Source organism: Pinus tabuliformis, chromosome 9, assembly GCF_031772625.1.
Source record: "Pinus tabuliformis cultivar Carrire ecotype Pingquan chromosome 9, CPIR1, whole genome shotgun sequence".
NCBI lineage: Eukaryota > Viridiplantae > Streptophyta > Pinopsida > Pinales > Pinaceae > Pinus > Pinus tabuliformis.
Genome location: NC_142307.1, coordinates 1842874682 through 1842898214, shown reverse-complemented (window position 1 = coordinate 1842898214; position 23533 = coordinate 1842874682).

The following is a 23533-nucleotide window of genomic DNA, read 5'->3' as shown; positions in this document are numbered from 1 at the left end:
GTATTAAAGGAGTTCAAATGCTCTATCACTGAATCTCCATCCTTCATCCTTGGGTTATACAATGTTTTTCATAGGAAAATTTTATTCACCAGAGATTTGGATTGGTGCAAAGTCCCTAATTTGTCCCCCAAAGCCTTCGCTAAAGCTTCCCATGATACATTCAACAATACTGAATCTGAGGTACACAACCGTATTGTGATCTTTGCCTTCCAATCCAACTTTTCCCAGTCTTCAATTGACATTGTTGTTGCTTTAGTACATGGTCTACTGCGAGCCACTAATCTTTATCCACCAGCAAATCCTCCACCTTGAATTTCCACAACTCAAAACTCTGACCAGTAAATTTATCGATCTTTATCTTTCCATTGCTCACCATCTTATTTCACCACAAGGATTGATCTCGCAGATCCCCCACTGAATAAGGTCTACCACAGGCCTGAGAAAAACCCCTCAGCAGAAAAGGCATCTCCTTGAAGCCGAAATAGCTCTAATACTAGATGTAGGTTTTAAACTCGTACAAAAATTACCTGCATACAAATTCTAAAAACATAAAATAAACAATGCCGAGAGCATAAAACATAAAATAAATATACAAAGAGATTTTCCCCTAGATCCCAAAATCGGGGCTACCAAATTTATTTTTCATTATATTCGTTTCAATGTTACAATACACACACACACACACATATATATATATGCCAAAGCATCCATAAACCCCAATCCATTAACCATGGATTAGAACATAACCATAGTTCCCTTGACCAGATCTACAAAATACCATGGGCAGAAAAACATCATGCCCAAAACCATGTGCGAAAACTAGGCACAAAACCATAGGTAGGTTCACCCATTATGACAAACTACTGGGGAAGTCATGGAAATAATATAACACACACCCAACAGTTGAGTGGTGGAAAATTGTTTCCAGAATTTTGAATATGTTGAAGCCTTCAAAGCTTCATTCTTCTTCTTTATCTCCCTATATCTAAGAAAAATATTATGCTGAGCTGGAATTTGAGATGTAGAAGACATAGGTGACTTAGTTCTCTCCTAAACATATGGGAAGGAAGTGGTGGGAATACCTATCAAAGCCATTATATTTTTCTCCTATGAATCCTTTTCTTCTGAGGATTCTTATTGAATATTTATTACCTAAGGATCAATCTTAGTATCAGACTCAGTATTGGTCTTTGGATCCTTCTTTCTCCTCTTGAAGACACGGAAGTCTACAAATTGTGCTTCTGAATCTGTAGGGGACATACTTTCCCTTAGTTTCTTGATTTCTTTACATTTTGGAATAGGAGTTTGAAGAGATGATTAATTGCCAATTTACTCTTCAATCTCTTGTAGTGTGTTCTTTGTCCACTGCTCTTGATTACCATACTTCTCTATCTTTGTCCTAGGTGTATGTGCATATGGAGTGGTCTTCTGCTCAAATCTCAGCTTTGAAATTATCCCTAATGGATCATAAGGCCATGTGAATCTTAGTTTCAATTTCATCTACTTTAATATTTACTCCACTTCCTTTGTTGCTTCTCTAGTATTTACAATATAAGGCCCAACATGTGTCTTCAATTTAAATTATACTTTCTTTTTATTTGATACAAAATGTAATTCATCCATGTTTAACATTTTTCTAGTGTATTCCAAAGTGAAAATCCTTACTGGTACAAAAACTGGTAATCTAGAGGGAGGAAACTCACACCCAAAGATTTGAATCTCTGTATATTTCCGGTAGAGATACCAGTCTCCAACTTTAGCCCATTCTAAAAGATGTAGAACTTTATTGATTTCTAGTGAAATCCTTGGTGCATCACTGCTAAGTAGACACAAGGATGTACGTAAAAATTGATCCACAAAATCGTTGAATGAATAATCTTATGAATTCCTTATGACTAAAGAAGTCTAGTGAATGATTGATAATGGAATTTCTTGATCATCCATCTTTTGTAACTAGAACTTGAAACTATCTGCTTGATAGAATAACATAAAATATACTAAGACTAATTGGTGTTTGAATGCATCTTCAACGTTAAACTTGAGAAACAGCTCATGTATAACATCTGATAAGAATTTACCATAATTAAAAAGAATTGAAGGCTTCTAACCAACTGAAATACTAATAAAAACCCTAACACTACCTCATCTACCCACTAGTTTGTTTGATAACCTAATAGGAAAGTAACCATGGAAATGACTTGTCTTGACATCTCAGGGAAAATAGAAGCAGAGTATGGTGGATTTGTTCTAGGAAATTCAAAACTTTTAGGTGGAAAACATGTTGTAGCGGCTGCAACACCCTCCAAAGTTTTGGCATGCATTCAATTTCAGAGCCTTCCTTAGGTTTTTCCTTAATGTTTGCAAGCACTCGCACTCATCCCGTGAGCTCTTGATGATTCTTTGCACCCTCCTCGCTTAACCGTTCAACGGATAAATTTTTGCATGTTGGTCACAATGTCACGCTTGTAGTCATGTTTTGGCCATGCACAAGGTACCGCTTCGTGTGCACAAGTTGTATTCGCTATGTAAACATCTGTTGCACTCACACACAAAGTTTTATGAGCTATCATGCAAGCGTCTTCGCGGTCATTCAACGATCTATCACAAGTGTCGTGCTTGTCACTCACACTTATTAGTGCGTAAATCTACCTCATTATGAGAAAGGTAGAATCTAGGGTAACATCAAACCACGCTTAACCTGGTAGCTAGCCCTACCAGGTCGGAAGAGGGCTCTCTCCTTGTCAATCTCAGAAAAGATGGCCTATGAAGCTTGAGATGACTGATGTAATGACTTATTTTAGGCTAGGTATGTGTACAGAGGTGTTTGATTGAATTTGATGATGCTTTGTTGGCTCAAATGTGAAAGGCAGATTTGGGTTCGGGGAATGAGGCTCAATTTTGCAGAGATCTCTATGGGGCAAGGTAAGAAAATGGTTTGGTACTTCAAATTGAGTGAGATGGAGAGCTTTTAGACTAGTGAGGAGCTGAAGAGGGCATGAAAGTCTCAGGGATCCTCTTCAAACAACTGAAAACATAGCTAACTAAACAAACCCTAGGTAGAGCACTGCACTTTCAATGTATTCTACCTTTTATCCTTGTTTGTTTTAGTTAAGATGCAATAAAGAGAGATATGGAATACATAAAACACATGTAGACTTAAAATTATAGAGGAAGACACAATACCAAAGCAAGATGCCACATCAATCCCATAAAGTGTTGCAAACCACTAGTCTATTCCTTAGCCAAACTGCTAAAATGAGTATACAATGAAGCTCCAAGCTTTCCCAAAAGTCCAACCATGCTAATGACTGAAAAATTACAAGATATAGGCAACCAACAACTCATCCTAGCCTCTAGGGGTCGAGCTCATAAGATTAGGAGCTGTTCCAACAAAATCTAAACTAAGAACTAAAAAGTAGGCAGTGGAACAGCTTGCCTCTAAAAACTAGGAAACTGATTCATTCAGTTGCAAACTACCTTTTGATGGATGAATCTACCTCTAAGAGTGAAAATGTAGCATAATTACATAAAAATCCATCAATTCATATTAAATTACATCATGAGTTTGACATTTAGAAGAATAAAATTCAAACTGTCAAGAAACCAGGCGAAAAACAGAGTATTTTTGGTCAAACTGAGCAAAATTCCTCCAATGCGCCACACTGATTTCCCTATGAATAGCGCCTTTTTACAGCTAATTTTGGAGGCCTTCCCTGTGTCCAAATTTTCTCCAAGTGGGCTTGTTGGAAAGGTCTTCCTGTCTTATTTCCATAACAAGTGGAATTTTTGAATTTGGCCTCCATTTTCCCCTCCAAAACTGAGTTTTCCCAAGACTGCTTCCTCTGTGTCAAAAAAGGGACAGAAAGGTCATTTTTGGGGTGTTTTTGACCCTTTTGGAAGCCCAAAACTTGTCAAACATTTTTGGCCATTTGTGAGCATGCATATTTTTTCATGACAAATCCAAATATGTTGAGTTTTCCTCAAAATGATGCCTCCATCAAAAGCGAGCGCCAGGTGGCGCGGCTCATTGGGCAAAAAACTCTGTTTTTAAGCAGTTTGCATTATTTTTGCCTTTGATGAACTGAATGATTTGACTTTTTGTTTGCCTTGTAGGGGATGGAGTTGCTGAAGCTTGGAAGGTGACCAGGGTTTCCATTGAAATTGCTTACATATGAAAAAATTGAAATTACATCAGATTTATGCATGAAAACATAAAATACTTTATTTTTCCTCAAAACAGGGTTTTGAGGAAAAATCAATCACTGAGTGAGTGATTATGGAAATTATTGTTGCTGGAACTTTATTTGACCTCCTCATGTGCCTGTTGATCATCACTGAGCATTTTGAGACCTTATTGATGAAAACCCTAGACCTAATGAGGCATAAAACCCTAAAAATGACTTTTACATATTTTAAAGACAAAAATTGACTGCAGATGATCTAGATGAATGAAAATAGACCAGCACATGAGGGAAAATGTATAATAAGCCACTACCATCAGATGATCCATGATCCTAATGGAATGCAGCTGATCAGGTGAGACACCTAACATGCAATGCAACAAGAGTGTTTGATCACTGACGGGGGGATGAAGATACCAACACTAACAACACCATCAGTCAGTCACACTAAGTATATGGCGTCTTGATGATTTGAGCCGTCTTGACATCGAGTCATGTTGAGTGTGTTTTCACATGGTCGTGTATGCACAAGTCCACTCGCTCACACACTTAGCCATATTTTTGATGTTCTAACGACCGAATCACCCTCCAAGAGTTGGACCCTCAATGAGGTGCATCACGCAGTTTCAGCCCTCAATGAACATGTAGTACTGCCCAGAATTGCACAGAGCTTGAGGATGTCTCCCAGGTAGCCTGCATTACGCAATCCTAGGATCAACCGAACCAACCATCACCCATAACAGCACAAAAGTTTCTCAGCAAGCCATTTCAATCTATGTTGCCTGCAAGTGAATCAACCAATCCTCCGGCTGGTCAACTGGATAGTTTGACTAGGTAGTGACCTCGGGACTCACTCCCCCAAAAAATTGCACAAAATTTGCAAAGCATGCCCACTCCACTAACTGAAGAAATTGTGCAGACATGATGATTAGACACCTAGTGTCTATCACTATCTCCCTCAATAAATTACGCAGTTTTTCTATCCAATCACCCAGTCAATTGGCATGCTTCTCACTCAGAATACTGCGCAACTTTCCTGAGTAGTCCCCCAACTTCCCAGCATCCCACTCAGCGCAGAAAATGCGCAAGGATTTTTAGCAGGCCAGCCTCCCATCAATTGTGTAGTTTTTTCCAGCAACACTCCTTTAGCCCACTGCCAACTTGCTGAAAAAAATGTGCATTTTTTCCCAGCAAGCCTCCTACAGCCCACTGCCAGATCCCTGGAGGAATTGCATAGTTTTTTCTACCAAGTGTTGGAAATAATACTGAGAGGGGGGGGGGGGTGAATTAGTATTAGCAAATTAATAACCTTTTCATTTCCATTATCATATTCATATACGCTACTTCAGTTAAGGCAACCCGCATGTATACGCAACTGTGTTTAATGAAACTAGCGTATATCCAGCAAACTTATGATTCAGTTAGTTGATCTTTAATGAGTGCATCAGAACATTATTAACCATAGAAATAGTAAATAGGTGCATTAAAACAGAACAGATCATCACACATATGAACACCATGATATAAGGTGGAAACCCAATGTGGATGAAAACCACCTGCTGCAATCGTCTTTATCTTCCTTTTAATAAGAAACTTCTTTTTACAATTTTGTACTGGTGCAGACTCATACCAGTACGTAGGCACCCACCTACAGAAGGCTACAACCTTATCTCGTTCTCCAGCTACTATTGGAAGGGAGCTAAAACCCCCTAGCTCTTGTACTAGCTGATGTACTAGTACTTAGGTGCTGACCTACAGAGGGCTACAACCTTCTCTTTTCTTCCAAGGACCGTGTTTCATAAATTTTCAGACTGGATCCATCAATACAAACAAATCACCACTACAATAAAACCATCAATTATATCTACATCATCAATCTCTGAATTACCCAACAACTTAATCACTGAAACCCTGTCATCAACACACAGTCATCAGAACACAGAGCAGAACCCAGAACTCGGCAACAATCACTAGAACCAACAACAACCTAAAATATGAAATCTCATAAAGTATACGCTACTTGGCTGTGTCAAACCAGCATGTATATGCTCTTTCACCAAAGGGAACCCGTGTACAGATCTGAAAATAATTACTTATACCTTTGCTGCAATTTTCAACTTCAGATATACCCAGAACATAAGATATAAAGGATAAGACATGTGTCAATATTCAAATCTATTCATAATCATACCATATAATGACAAAGCATTTTAGTCTTCATGATCCTGGTTCATCAACCTTCATTCGCCACATAGATGCATCCTTAACAAAGCATCACATACCCATAACCTGCATACTAGATCTCACACTTCATTAGATATTCATCACTTGCACACTTTCTCATTGGCCTAATGATCTTCTTCTCCTTATATAGGTTTAGGCCTCTCCCAATACCATGGTCCAAAACCACGTAGGACCAATACCTTGGACCTAATACTTGGGGTCAATACCTTGGACCAAATACCATGGACCAATACCAAAATACCATGCACCAAATACCACGGACCAAAACTTAGTTTTCCAACATGTATGCGCCTTTCCTTCTGTGAAAGCACATGTGTACGCTATACACGCCTTTTGGTCTGCGAACCCTCGTGTACACTCGGCTTGGTCTATATTGAACCTGCGTATACCTTACTCTCTTCATTCTTGTTGTTTACTATGATCTTCAATCTGAGAGAGTTTCCATCAAGGAAAACACTTGTATCATACCTGTATCATAATGCCAACACCAAGCCCCTCTATTGCCTGCACTTCTTCCCTCAAAACATTACACAGATCTACCTGCTAGTCGAGCAATATACCTCAGACAGTCACTGCTCATCTGGATTGTCCATCTCAGTCTCCCAATGACTTATGCGCAATTTTCAAAGGTAGTGCACGGAGCCCGCATCCCAACTTGAAATCTTCCTTGTGCAGTTTCATAACCTTGTCCTCTCTCCCAGTCACCTCCATCCGAAATAAAATGATAATGCATGATGGTAGACTAGGAGATTTATGGATTTGATGTTGTCTCGTCATGAGTGATTGCAGATACAGGTACATGGATGAGACATGACGTGACGACAAACGAGATGAACAAGGAGAGCACATGCGAGGAGATTTGTTCGTGAATGAACGAATGGAAAATGCATGCGAGGATATTTTTTTGCGAACAAAAAATTCATGCGAGGAGATTTTTTGGCGAACAGACGAACACGTGAATCATGCCAAAGTACAAGCGAAGGAGCGACATGCACATGCAACATCAAGCAAACACCAAGACCATCGAAGACTCTGCACACCTTGCCATGTGGAGGTGAAGCTATGATACACCAATAGGACATCCATCATTCAACGGCACTGCAGCTCGACATGCACACCTGCAGTAGCATGAACACACCAGCTATGTCATGTCGATTCGTGTCATGAGCCATCTCAGCCACATCACTATTGTGGGCCATATTGTTGTAAATCGATGTAATGTAACATGAAAGTCCAAGAAACCCACATGTAAATCCAGAGTCATGTAAATCTGAAAAGTCATGAAAGTCAAATAGCCATGAGGGAAGTCGAACAGTTAGAAGGGCCAATTTTACCCTTGGCTATAAATACTCCTCATTTGTACATGCAACAGACTTTTCACCATGGCTCCTCCCACATAGCTTTAAGAGTATATAATCTTTTCTTTGAGTAGCGAGCAGTGGCTCCAACGCCCCTCTTACGAGGTTAGTGATGTATAGTGTACTGATGTGTCTTGGAACTTTCACTTAATTCAGAAGCCTGATAACAGGCCAACACATTTTCACACATGTATTGTAATTGTTTGTAAGACTAATCTTGGAAAACTTGTAATACATGTTGCTTTAACCTGTGTTAAAACAATTAAATTATTTTAGTTGCTCTAATACATATGTTTATGAAGATGTGTTGTATAATTTGTTAACATTGTCTTTCCTACATGGTCTACCTCACCAGACATCAAACATAACCTTTCCCATAAACTTGCTATAACGACCATCACACTAGCACGAACTACTCCATTGAGTGTTGCACATGTTGTCCCTTATTGTGTGTTTTGATTGCCGCATTCGTGTGGACTACTCCTCCAGAAGCTGTGCATGTCCTGTCGTGTTGTGTGTTTCTGACAGAGTTGGGACTCCTCCCTTTTGACTAGAGACTCACTTCCACCCTCTCCCTCTATGATGAAAGAACCTTGGCACAAGTAACACTAGCACTCACTAGGCACGCGAACCTCGTTGTTCAAAGACAAAGCAGACCACTCTCACATGTTAACAAGCAAGAGCTAAGGCATATCTTTAAGATAATGGAAACCAAGCCATCGTACCAGATGGGACTCCTACACCAAATGGTGTGAGGTCTAGTTGGGACTTCATACTGGGGAGATCCCCTAAATGTTGGCGGGTCCAGCACCGTCAACATTTTTGGCACTAGAAGGAGGGCCAGATGACAAGCTGAGCCCGTTACATCTGGTTTGAATCTCTTACCAAATGGATCATACACAATTCATGCTCCTAGGGTGTTTCTCTCATTTCTTCCTTAATCAACTATCAATCCCCGATGAGCTTCTCAATCACTTATCCTTGTTAAATTTTGATGGCGAGGACAAAACATCAGTAACCAAACACACTCTTGATTTTCTTCATTTTTGCGAATCTCATGAAATCGATAGTGATGAGCTTGTTTGTGTAATTTTCCTCCTCACCCTTGAAGGTCATGCTAATTAGTGGTGTCATACCCTACCACTTGCTTCCATCCATTCCCTTCTCATTCTCCTCAAGGAGCTCCATCAAGCCTTCGATAAGTGTAACCACCAAGATGTCTATGAAAGAATCTTTCATTTAAGAATGAAGCCTGGTGAATCAATTAAGGACTTTGCTACCCACTTACTTCACCTCTGTCATGAAATTCCTGAGCAAGGAGCTTAAACACCTGGTTCATGATTCCCGACACAGTGAACCTTTGTATTTCCCTTGACTCTTGCGAACCATGAGGCCCCTCAGTTTGCAGAGGAGGACCCCAACACCCTGTTTTTTCCCTATCCTCCTCCCTTTCTGGTCTCAAAGTAGGTTCCCCCTTGTAGCAGTCACAAAGCTAAGAAATCTATGCAGCGAGTACCCCTTCACAGTGGTCGTAAAGCTAAGAAATCTATGCAGCATTTTCCCAACCCATCTTCTCAGCCATCTCCCGCTCCAACGGAGGAAATTCCTAAATGGCTCAGAAAGCCTATGGCGAAGACTCATTCCTCTAATCCGAAAGAGGACATCACTACTTGTAACCCAAGTCTCAAGTCTAATTTGCATCTCTTCCATCCTCCATCATTTACAAGCCATGACTCCTTGTACCATGACTCACTTGAACCATCCGCTTCACAAGCTAGCTGCGCGCACCCTTGATTCTCAAGCTGTTGGCTCAAATTGCGGTCATGTGCAAGGCAGTCTCATTATACAGGCGGAGGAGCAAGAAGGTGAAGACACAATCAATTCCTCTTCTATGTTTCAAAATGGTTCACATCAAAACATTGAGCTTCCATTATTGATCGATTCTCAATCCGTGAATCTTGGTGAAACATCATGCATAATTAATTCTTTCAATCAACCTCAAGTCTTGGGTTGTCATCACTCACATGCTTCCGTTTGTTGTGATGAACACCCAAGAACATCATGTGATCTTTTGTTCTCTCATGTACACTCTATGTCTGAATTGGAATACGCACCAGTCAAAGTAGACATCCATATCAAAACATCCTTTACACCTCACTTTCCCGTGTGTCCTACCATTCACAACGCATCTACATGCGACGGAGATACCCCCTATTCTCTTTTTTCTTCATCTAATGAGTTATCTCCTCGATCGAGACAAGGTAGTTAGGTTTTCCATGATGAAGACATTCTCAACACACAGGACTCTTCCTACTCGTCATCATCTTGTGTGTTGCATGAAGACAGCTTGTCAAGTAAGCTCGCTGAAGCTGAAAATTTTGATGAAGCTTGTGACGGAGAATGTTGTTATCCTAAGAGAATTTTTCAAATTAGCAACAATAGCCTCCTTAATCCATGCATGATTGGGTTCACATCTCAAATGCATTTTTTCAATTCTGGAAAGTTTCGGGATCTGCCAGGGAGTCGATGCACTTCAACATCCGTAAGCCCCTCGAACCAAATCAGATCTTGTTTCTCATGCACAACCCGTCTATCTACATGTTTGCACTCGACATGGATCCCGATGTAAAAAATATTTACTATTCTGGGTGTGATATTTCAAAATTTCAAATTTTTACTAATGACCGAATCCACGAGTTTGTTACAACATGTCCATCTTCATGCACCTCTCTTACATCCAATTTGAGTTGGGAGTGTCTTTCCCTCATGCAATCATGGAACAACGAAGTTGATCATCTCAAAGACTATCTTTGTTCAGAATCATACTTATCGGGTGTTATCTCTCGCAATCATCTCCTTGGTCTTATTACGAATTTGACACATCAAATATGCCTGCTCATCACACCAGCAATATCCCTGTGTGATGATGAGCACACAACCTATTACACGAATCAAGTTGCTCTCATTTCACCACACCCCATTTGGTTTCACACATTCACAGTGTTGGAATCCTTTCTACATTTTTGTGATGACCATGATGCCTGTGCAATTTTTCACCAGTTGCAGGTGGGTGTTCTGTCATATCTAGCACACAGCGAACTTGGTTCCCTCATTCAGAGCATTCGCAAGATTATTCAAATTTTTTCTTTGTTCATGTCAAACTGGGAATCTGACATCTAGACCAACTGTTCTGATTTTTCTTCTATCTTGGATGGTTGTCATGAAGTTTATCATTTTCCCAATAGTACATCCAATGACAATTGCTTCACGCACTATGATCCTCACCATGTAACATATTTCTCCTCAGACTTCTATCAAGTAGGTGAGGCACTTCAGCCTGCGCTGATGGCTATGGCAGGCCCTCACTGTCTTGACATGACCAACGAGAATGACCAGATCTATCTATCCATATCAGATTCCCATCATGATCCCCTCTCTCAAATCAGGAACCCATCTTCTCAAATATCATGATTCTTTCAAAATATCCATCACAAATTTTATGATCCAATCACTGAATGGATGGAACAATATTACTTGGCAAGTCATGTTGCAGGTAACAAGCTTCATTCCTTCCTCGCACTCGCTAAGAAACTTGGTGCAGAAGGACACACACTCATAAGAGGCCTCCGAGGTTTGTTGAAAAACGGTAGTCACCGAAGAGGTAGGCATGTGTGTTGGGTGGTTGTGACGCACCTTTCTGCCTAGATCCGAGCCCTTCTCTCTCGTGTGCAGGTTTGTCAAGTTTTTGTATTTTCTATTGCATATTGTCTTTTATCTATTTTCATCGCTTGTATCTTTGTGTTTGCAGGTCAGGTACGCCTATGGTGGCTTCACTGGAAGTTTCATTTCACGTAACCCCAATTGATTAGCATAGAAGTAGGAGTAGTGTTTTCTTTCTTTCTTGTCTTTTATTTCTAGTTTGTATGTTTGTTTGCTTGTTGACTTGGTTTGGTTTGTTTTCTTTCTAGCTTTGCTTGCTTGTTGTCTTTTCGTTTTACTTTGTTATTTCTGTTTCGTTTGTTTTGTTTTCTTAGTATCCAACTATTTTTGGTTTTGTAAATAAGTGTTTCCCTCTACCGAGTTATGGCTTTTGAATGAGTATGTGGCTGAGATCTAAAGAGTTTGGTGACACTGCAGCACTTGGCCAGTCTTGTGTCCATCTTCTCTGTGCTTGGTTATAACCTTTGGTCAATGAAGTCTTGATAGAAAATACAAGTTGTCTTCAAGGGAAGCTTGGCTCCAACCATGAACCTGTTTCCACACTGGGAAATCCCATGCCCGTAATCATCCTTCTACTCTGTGTGTTCAATCTCATCCAACTAGTAGACATGGAGAAGGGGAAAATATAAACGAGAAAACCTATGTCAGAGGTCTTACATGCTTCTCTGAATGAACAACCTCTTCTTCTCTCAATAATTCAAGATCCCTCTTCTGCCCCAAAAATAAATAAGTGCCCATGCACAATCCTCTTTAAAAAATATATATACAAAGGCAAAAGAAGAGAAAGGCTTCCTACGCAGAGAGGTGAAGCATGCAACTCCACTAGAATACTGACTAGGCTCGCTGGAAGTGGAGCAATACATGTGTTCCTCTGTGACTCCATTGGGGTACTCGCCAGGCCTGTTGGCAGTAGAGAAACACCAGAGATGAAAAATTATACTCTAAAAATTTTTAACTCGTGAGCCAAACTATCCTTCCTGATTTCAAAACACTGTGATCAAGCTGAAACGTGTTGTTGTGTTTGACTGAGTTGGCAAAAGGTGAGCCATGTCTATCCATGGGGTAAGTGGGAAAGCCGAAGCAACCCGCACAGTGATTCAATATTCCCTGAAAGACCAAGGTCCTGTGTTGTTAATGAACAAAACACAGAAGATGGAATTCAACTAGTGTGTCACCAAGCGTTGTAGCGGCTACAACACCCTCCAAAATTTTGGCCTACGTTCAATTTCAAAGCCTTCCTTGGGCTTCTCCTTGATGTTTGCAAGCACTCGGGCTCATCTCGTGAGCTCGTGTTGAGTCTTTGCACCCTCCTCACTTGACCATTCAACGGACAACTTTTTGCATGTTGGTCACAATGTCACGCTTGCATCCATGTTCTGGCCATGCACAAGGTCCGCCTTCGTGTGTACAAGTTGTATTTGCTATGTAAACATCCATCGCACTCCCACACGCAGTTCTATGCACTGTTTCGCAAGCGTTGTCGTGGTCATTCAACAATCTATCACAAGTGTCACACTTGTTGCTCACACCATCAGTCTGTCACACTTGTTGCTCACACCATCAGTCAGTCACACTGAGTATATGTTGTCTTGATGGTTTGAGGCGTCTTTTCGTCGAGTCATGTTGAGTGTGTGTTCGCAAGGTCCTATATGCACAATTTCACTCGCTCATACACTTAGCCATTTTGTTGAAATTCTGACGACCAAATCACCATCCAACAATCAGACCCTCGCTGAGCTGCATTGTACAGTTTCAGCCCTTAGTTAACATGTACTACTACCCAGAATTACGCAGAGCTTAAGGTTGTCTCCCAGGTGGTCTTCACTGTGCAATCCTAAGATCAACCAGATTCAGTATCCCCCAGAACAACGCAAAAGTTTCTCAGCAAGTCATCTCAATTTACGCTACCCGCAATCGAATCAACTAGCCCTCCATCTGGTCAACCAGAGAGTTTGACCAGGCAGTGACCCCGGGACTCAGTCCCCCAAAAAATTGCGCAAAATATGCAAATCATGCCTACTCTATTGACTAAAGAAATTGTGTAGACATGTTGGACAAACACTCAGTTTCTGTCACTATTTCCCTTTAAAAATTGTGTAGTTTTTCCATCCAGTTAGCCAAGCAGCCGACCTATTACTCACCTGGAAAAATACACAGCTTTCATGACCAGTCCCCAAGCTGCCCAACACCCTGCTCGACTCCGAAACTACGCAAGGATTTTCAGCAAGCCAGTCTCCCAGCAATTGCATAGTTTTTGCCAGCAACATTGATCTGAAATGGAGCAGATTAGTAATGTTGTGCTAATTCCCCATTCAAAATAAAACCCAATATGCTTATAATTTTCTTATCAAGTGCTTAAGGATTCAATATTTTTTCTTAATTGACTGATTCCCGTGAGAGTTTCTTATGTAAATGTTAGAAACAATTTAGCATAAAACATATGCTGAACAACAGCAAAGAACATCAAAATACAACACACGGCAACCACATGATAAAGGAGTTCACCCCTCCTGGGCTACGTCTCCTTGGTCCAGCTTCCAATGACTTGGGCCTCTCTATTATGCTCAAATTACAACAAAAGTGTGTTTACAATGCTCAGATGCCTCTGCAACCTATCTCAATGAGTTCAGAATCCCCAAAACTGCTAGAATTGACTCTTTTTGCATCCAATTTGGATAAGAACTGAAGAAGTTATGACTTCTCCCAGTTCTTCCACTATTCGTTCCACAAAATGCTCCAAATCTGACCAAAAACCACATTTCCGCTCCAAAATCCGCTGACGAAGTGAGAAATTCACCGCACCGCGAGCCATAACCTATCGGTCATATTGAAAATCGCAATCGGCGAGTGTTTGCGGGTGGAAGGTCTTGTTAACACAACAAAACATTGCAATTGCGATATCGGCAGACCCGACGGGAACTTAAACTATTACATATAAAATCCCGCATCTGGGGTCTTATCGCTTATCACAATTGGTGAGTGTTTGGGAGCAGAAGGTCTTGTTAACACAGCAAAACGTTGTGATTGCGATATCGGCGAACCTGACGGGAACTTAAATTCTTACATATAAAATCCTGCGTCCAGGGCCTTATTGCTCATCACAATCGGCGAAGAACCAGTGACAGTCTTTAGTGGGACTCGTGTTTTCCTGCGATATGCGAATGCAATATCGCATCGCAACCCAACCTGTTGGGGGTCAATTTCCATAATACTAGTCCATCTGTGATTTGTGATTGTAATTAGATCGCATCGCAACCTGTCTGCGTCAAGGCCATTTCTTTAACCCGAACCACTTACCACTGAGATATGAAATATGTGAGGGCCAATGGTAGGCTGCCACTTGGTGCCTCCTCATTCGTTAAAGACCTTGCCACATCATCCCAATCCTGCCATGTAGACAACTCAAACTTGAACTTTGACTTTCTCTAACTTCTGCATACGAACTTGGATTTGAGTGTTGTTTGCACCGTTGGATTCAGAATGACGAACTCTTAAATCAGAAGCTGAGTTTGACAAGATTTTGGAACTTTGATTTTTGAGCATAATTCTGAGCACCTGATCACTCCTCCCCACTAGAAGCCTTTTGGACCCCAAAATATTATATTTAGTTATTGAAAAGATGAGGGTATTGTTCCCTCACCTTCCCCTCTTCAATCCATTTTGTCTTTGATGGATTTGTACCTTTAAGACTGACTCGAAGATAATCAAAATTTCCCCTCTTTGATGACCTCATTCTTCAGTCAAGTATGGTGTCTTGTTGAAGCTCATCAAGAAATTCTGGAGAAAAATCTTCAATTGATGGAATCTGTACACTTTCTCCTTGATCTTCAATCAAAGGAGGCTCATACAATCTCAAATTTTCAACATTAACAACAGAATAAATTTTCATATATGAAGACAAATCTAGCTTGAAAGCATTATTACCAATCTTTTCCAGAATTTTAAATGGACCATAACGGATTGGTTTCATTTTTTTAGCTTCACATTAAAGCCTTTCCTTGCTAATGTATATCCAAACTTCATCACCTACTTGAAACTGATGATCCATGTGATGCTTATCATGCCTTTCCTTATATTTGCCTTGACTCTTTTCTAGTTGTTCTTGAATTGTTTGGTGAATCAACTGAATTTTCTCAATGAATTTCTTTGCTCTTTCTATGTTTCTATGTCCATATATAGCTACATATTTCTCAAAGATGAAATCCAAAGGTGATTTAGGCAAATAAACAAGACATGCCTCAAAAGGTGAAGTTAGAGTAGAAGAGTGTTTTACTCGGTTGTAAGCATGTTGAATATAATGCAACTGTTCATCCCAAAACTTAGGATGTTTGCTGCAATTTCCTCTTAGAAAATGAATAAATGTCATGTTAACCACTTCATTTTGACCATCTGTTTGCGGATGGAAGGTTTACTTTTATTCAACTTGGTGTCCATCAAGTTCCATAAACTTGAACCAAAAATTCCCAACAAATAGAGAATCATGATCACTTATAATTGAAGTAGGCATCCAAAATGAACCCATACATTTTGAAATAAAAGTTGAGTTGTTTCTTCAGATGTAATTTGTTTTTTACAAGGCATTAATATGCACATCTTGTTGAACATATCCACAACTACACACAAATAATCATGACCTTTCCTTGATAAAGGAAAACCTCGTACAAAATCCATAGAAACACTCTCCCATGGACATGAAGGTACTGGAAGTGGTGTGTACAATCCTAGCTTCCTATTACTAGGTTTACTGACTGCACACAATGAACAACCTCTGACAAAACATGAAACATTTTCAAGCATATGAGGCCAGTAAAAATACCTTTGAAGATTTGCCACTGTTTACTTACACCAAAATGTCCAGCAATAAGAGAAGTGTGTGCTTCCCTTGTGACATTCACTCTCTCTCCCTGTGGAACACAAAATTTTCGCAAATGATACAACAGATTATCATGAACATGGTATTCTAATTCCTCAACTTGGTGACCTTGACTCAAGTTTAAATATACATCTTTAAAATTAGCATCATGTGCATATTTCTCAACATAACTTTCAAGAAAAACAGAATGATTCTTGAGTAAAATGGTTGCATTAACAATTGGTCTAGAAAGCATATCAACAACTATGTTATAAATACCTTTCTTGTACCTGATTACCAAGTGGAATTGCTATAAGAATCCCATCCAACAAAAGTACCTTGATTGCTGCAATTTTGTTTGAGATTGCAGATATTGCAAAAGGTTGATGATCAGTGCGAATAATGGTTTCTTTTCCCATCAAGTAATGCTTCCATTTCTTCACACTTTTCACCAATGCATAAAGCCCTTTATCATACATAGGATAAATGATAACAGCACCAGTAAGAATTTTAGAATGGAATGAAATGGGCTTACCATGTTGTAAAAGAACTGCACCCATGGCATAGTCACTTGCATCCGTTCGTATTTCAAATGGTTTTTTCAAATCCAGCAATGAAAAAACTAGGGCTGAAATGATATTTTGTTTTAAAGCATCAAATGCTTTTTTCTGTTTGCCTCCCCACTAGAAGACAGCCTTCACGCTGGTCAAAGCATGTAGTGGAGTTGTTATGGAAGAGAAATCGGTAATGAACTTCCTCCAATACTGCGTTGCTCCTAGAAAACTCCTTACTTCTATGACTAATTTGGGTATTGGCCAATTCATAATGACTAAAACTTTAGAGGGGCCAATCTTCTTCTCAACTCCTCAAACTATGTGGCCCAAATATACCAAGGAATTTTTCCTGAATTCACATTTAGACATCTTCAGAAATAACTGTTCTCTTTTCAAGACATCCAACACTTTCCTCACATACTTGACATGCTCTTCTCGTGATTTGTTGAATATCAAAATATCATCTAAATAGACAATTACAAACTCATCAAGAAAGGATCTTTAAACACCATTCATAACCCTCATGAATGTCATTGGAGCATTGCAAAGACCGAAAGGCATAACTAGCCACTAAAACAATCCATGTTTGGTTTTAAAAGAAGTCTTCCAAATATCCTCCTCGGCTATTCTTACTTGATGATATCCACTTCTCAAGTCTAATTTAGTGAAATATTTTTCATTCTTCAACTGATATAGAAAATCACCTATTATGGGCAATGGGTATCAATTCTTTTATGGTAATTTTATTCAAAACTCGATAATCTACACACATGCACCAGGTTCCATCTTTCATGAGTACCAAAACAATTGTTGAACCACATGGTGAAGTAGAGGGATGAATTACACCTTTATCTAACAATTCCTCGAATTGTTTCTTAATTTCTAAACTTTCCAAAATTTACATTCGATACATACCGATATTTGGGAGTGGACAGTCTTGTTGTAGCTAAATTCCATGTTGAATTCCACTTTTTGGTGTAAATCCCTTTGGTTGTTGAAACATGTCTCCATATTGATTGACCACATCAACCAATTTAGCTTTCAGCTTCACGTCACAGCCTGCAAAGGATTCATGGTCCATGTCATTCTTCTACTTGATCATAAGTAGCATGAGATTCTTGCTGGAATTGACCAGTCGGTTCATTTTCCCTGTGCTTGTGAAAGATAGATTAATCTTTCTGCGATGGGCTCTGAAAATATACTCCACTCCATCTTTGAACAAATGATATTTGTTCTCAAATCTATGACAAATGACTTTCTTGTCATACAAATACGAGCTTCCCAACACAATTCCAGGAATATCCAGCGACACTACATCTAATTTGACTTCATCAACAAAATTAACAGTGATTGCAAACCTGAGAACACATTTTCTTGTGACCTGAAGATTTGCATCCTTAGTTATCCAACCCAATGGATACGGTTTATGATGAGGCACAGTTTCCAGGTTCAACTTCTTGACCAAGTTTGTAGAAATTAAATTTGCCTAAGATTCATTGTCAAATTGCGTATCAATCTTGGTGTGTTTGGAAATAACTCTGATATGGAACAACTCAATTATGTTTTCCTCATTTGAAGCGTCATTGGATTTATTTGTTGCGCTAGTGCTTGCCACGACTTCCTCTTTTCTTTCTTTTTCCATGGCTTTTCCTTTAGTGACTATGATTGCAATCTTTGCTTCATCAGCTGAGTCAGAACCCAAGTCTTGTTGTACAGCAGTGTTTGTCTTCTGTTTCCCTTTATTGTTAGATTTCTTCAGTCGTAATTCTATATGAAGCTTCCAGCAATGTGCTTCATCATGGCCCTCTTTGGAAAAATTCTTGCACACAGGTGTCTCCCCTTCTTTCTTAACAAAAGCAATTTTCTTTTTCTTTCCTTTTAATTTCTTCCCTTTTTCACCACTCTGGAATGGCTTCTTCTTACCTTCTTCTTGTACATTTTTCCCTCTTGCTTCGAGATGTGTAGCTTGAACACAAACCTCATCAAGATTCGTGGGATTAAACATAAGAATGGTATGTCGAAGATAGCTATGCAAACCTCCTATATATTTCAACAAAGTATCTTGTGATTGCAAGTCTACTCCTAGCATAAGAGCTCTTCTCCTAAACTCTTGAGTATACTCTTGCACATTTTGACCTTTTAACTATCTGAAATTTTTCCAATTCATGATATCTTTTTGCATATGGGCTAAAGGGTATAATTGTCTTTTTATAGCAGCAATGAAATCAGACCAAGTAATATATATCTTACCATGTTTTTCGATCTCATCTTGAGTCCTTGATTCCCACCATACAAGTATTGCACCCTCCATTATCAATGAATCCAACTGAATTTTGATATCATCCTCTTGAAGGTTTTGAATTCTACAATACAACTCCAACTGACTAATCCAGTTATCCAGCTTCTCTGCAGTCACTTCACCATTGTACATAGGCAACTCGAATTTAACATCAATCTTTAGAAAATGTGATTTACCAGTTCCTTTTGCAAAATGATGATGAGTATGAGTATGGTTTTTCGTAGTGGAAGAGGGTGAATATGCTTTTGAAGAAAAAGATGAAGAAGATGGTGGAGAGGATGGAGGTTTGTCTCCATTCCCATTTCTTCCTTTTCCATTACATCCTCTTGAAGAGCCTTCTCCTTTGGGAGGTTTGGAACTATCTCCTTGTAACTTGTTATTCCTCTCTTCATAGAGGATCTTCACCATCTTTGTCATATTAAAGAAAGCCTTTATGAAGGTCTTCTCATCCTCTATCATGTTTGTAGGTTCTCCTTCATGAGACATGGTCTCTGAAAACTCAATTGCAACTTCTACAACTTGAGGATGTACTGGTGTAGAAGACTTTGGAAACCTTGCTCTTATTCCCCTTGAGCCAACTATAGGGCTTTCAACAAGCTTCCCTTCTCCTCTTTTGAGTTTTAACCTTGTAAGAATGACATAAACTTGCAAACAATTAAATCATTCTTTCACAAAGCAAATCTAGTAATAAAAAACCAGTGCTCTGATACCAACTTGATCTGAAATAAGAGCAGATTAGTAATTTTGTGCTAATTCCCCATTCAGAATAAAACCCAATATGCTTATCATTTTCTTATCAAGTGCTTAAGGATTCAATATTTTTTCTTAATTAACTGATTCCTATGAGAGTTTCTTATGTAAATGTTAGAAACAATTTAACATAAAACATGTGTTGAACAACAACAAAATAATAGCAAAGAACATCAAAATAGAACACACAGCAAGCACATGATAAAGGATTTCACTCCTCCTGGGCTACATCTCCTTGGCCCAAATTCCAATTGCTTGGGTCTCTCTATTATGCTCAAATTAACACAAAAGTGTGTTTACAATGCTCAAATGACTCTGCAACCTAACTCAATGAGTTCAAAATCCCAAAAACTGCTAGAATTGACTCTTTTTGCATCCAATTTGTAAAATAACTAAAGAAGTTATGACTTCCCCTAGTTATTCCACTATTCATTCCACAAAATCCTCCAAATTTGACCAAAAACCACATTTCTGATCGAAAAGCCACTAACGAAGTGAGAAATTTGCTGCACCGCGGGCCATAACCTGTCGGTCGTATCACAAATCGCAATCGGTGAGTGTTTACAAGTGGATTAACACAAAAAAAACGTTGTGATTGTGATATCGACAGACCCAATGGGAACTTAAACTGTTACATATAAAATCCTGCGTCCGAGGTCTTATCGCTCATCACAATCAGTGAGTGTTTGTGGGCGGAAGGTCTTGTTAACACAACAAAACGTTGCGATTCCACCTTACACCGTGTTGCTGCCATACCCTTTCATGAGGTTTCTCTCCCTCAGGCACTTAAAGCAATGGTTTGATTCCATAATATTGCCATTTAAGGATGTTTATTCTCTAGTATAGGCGGCGACCACTCCGTGCCTGGCATTTCTAAAAAGAGAAGAGATAATGTTTCCACATTCTGTTTTGCGGGGTAGGAGAGACTTGTGTTTTCCTACGATATACGATTGCGATATAGCATGGCAACCCAACTTATCAGGGGCTGATTTCTGTAATACATGTCCATCTGCGATTTGCAATTGCGATTAGATCACATCGCAACCTGTCTAAGTCGAGGCCAATTCTTTAATCCAAACCACTTACCACTGTGATATGCAATATGTGAGGGCCAACGGTGGGCTTCCACTTGGTGCCTCCTCATTCGCTGAAGGCCTTGCCACATCATCCCAATCCTGCCATGTAGACAAATCAAACATGAACATTGACTTGCTCTAACCTCTGCATACGAACTCATATTTGAGTATCGTTCATCCCGTTCGATTCAGAATGAAGAGCTCTTCAATCTGAAGCTGAGTTTGACAAGATTCTGACACTTTGATTTTTGAGCATAATTCTGAGCACCTAATCAAGTACTCCTACATCCCGCTGCCAACTCCCTGAAAAAAATGTGCATTTTTTCCCAACAATCCTCCTATAGTCCATTGTCATCTCCCTAGAGGAATTGAGCAGTTTCTGTTGCCAAGCCCCTCCGCTGCCTGCAGTGCTTCCCCCAAAAAATTGCGCGGATCTACCCACGAGATGAGCCAAATCCCGTGGATAGTCACTGCTTATCCAAATTGTCCATCTAGTCTCCTAGTGACTTCTGCGCAATTTTCATTGGCAGTGCCTAGAGCTCGCATCCTAGCTTGAAATCTACCTTGCAGAGTTTCATAACCTTGTTCTCTCTCCCGTCAACCTGGATCCGAAAACGAACGATAATGCATCATGGTATACTATGAGATTTATGGATTTGATGTCATCTCGTCATGAGTGATTGCAAATACAGGTACATGGATGAGACATGATGCAACGACGAACAAGATGAAAAAGGATAGCACATGCGAGGAGATTTGTTTGTGAACAAACGAATGGATAACACATGCAAGGAGATTTTTTCGCGAATGTACAATGCATGCAAGGAAAATTTTTCATGAATGGACAATGCATGCGAGGATATTTTTTCGCAAACAGACAATGCATGCAAGGAGATTTTTTTGGGAATGGAAAATGCACGTGAGAAGAATTTTTTGTGAATGGACGAACACGTGAAGCATGCCAAAGTATAAGCAAAGGAGTGACGTGCACATGCAACATCAAGCGAACACCAAGAAAATTGAAGCCACTACACACATTGCCATGCGGAGGTGAAGCTATGATACACCAAGAGGACATCCATCACTCAGCAATACTGCAACTCAACATGCACACTAACAGCAGCATGAACACACCAGCTCTGTCGTGTCGAGTCGTGTCATCAGTAATCTCGACCTAATCACTATTGTGTTCCATATTGTTGTAAATCAATGTAATGTAACGTGGAATTCCAAGAGACCCACATGTAAATCCAAAGAGTCATGTAAATCTGAAAAGTCATGAAATTCAAACAATCATGAGGGAATTCGAACAGTTACAAGGGCCAGTTTTACCCTTGGCTATAAATACCCCTCATTTGTACATGCAACATACTTTTCACCTTGGCTCCTCCCACATAGCCTTGAGAGTATGTATAATTTTCTTTGAGGAGCGAACAGTGGCTTCAACACCCCTCTTACAGGGTTAGCGATGTATGGTGTACCAATGTGTCTTGGAAATTTCGCTTAATTCAGAAGCCTAGTAAGAGGCCAATACATTTTCACACAAGTATTGTAACTGTTTGTAAGACTAATCTTGGAACAATTGTAATTCATGTTGTTTTAACCTGTGTTAAAACACAGGTTAAAACAATTAAACTATTTTGGCTTCTCTAATACATATGTTTATGAAAATGTGTTGTATAAGTTGTTAATGTTGTCTTTCCCTAGTGGGCTACCTCACCGAACATCAGACAGAACCTTTCGCATAAACTTGTTATAACAACCGTAGCACTCGCACAAACTACTCTGTTGAGTGTTGTATTTGTTATCCCTTCTTGTGTGTTTTGACTGCTACATCCATGTGGACTACTCCTCTTGAATTTGCACATGTCCTATCATGTTGTGTGTCTTTGACAAAGTTGGGACTCCTCCCTTTCGACTAGAGACTCACTTCCACCCTCTCCCTCTACGGTGAAAGAACCTTGACACAAGTAACACTAGTACTCACCAGGCACACGAACCTTGTTGTTCGAAGACAAAGCATACCACTCTCACATGTTGACAAGCAAGAGCTAAGGCATATATTTAATATAATGGCAATGGGCCATTGTACCGGATGGGACTCCTACACCAAACAGTGTGAGATCTAGTTGGGACTTCATACCTGGGAGATCCGCTGAATCTTGGCGGGTCCAGCACCATTAACAAAACATTAAAAAATATGGCTCGATAAGGGAAAGTAAGATTTTTGTATATTTCCATGAGTGCATCCGTGGAGAATGAGAAAAATGAAGCCTGAGGATTTACCTAAAGAGCTTGAAAAATGCTTTCTATGGTAATTGAAAACATGACTTCATTGTTTTGAGAAATTACTATTTTTTGGCTGGGGAGGTACTTGAGATGAAACTAGGTAGCGAATTCTGGGAAAATATGAGTTTGGGGAAAGATAAATTTAGGCAAGAGTAATTCCCATATACTTAGATCATCATTGTTATCCAATAATTTTGGATTTGCCCAATT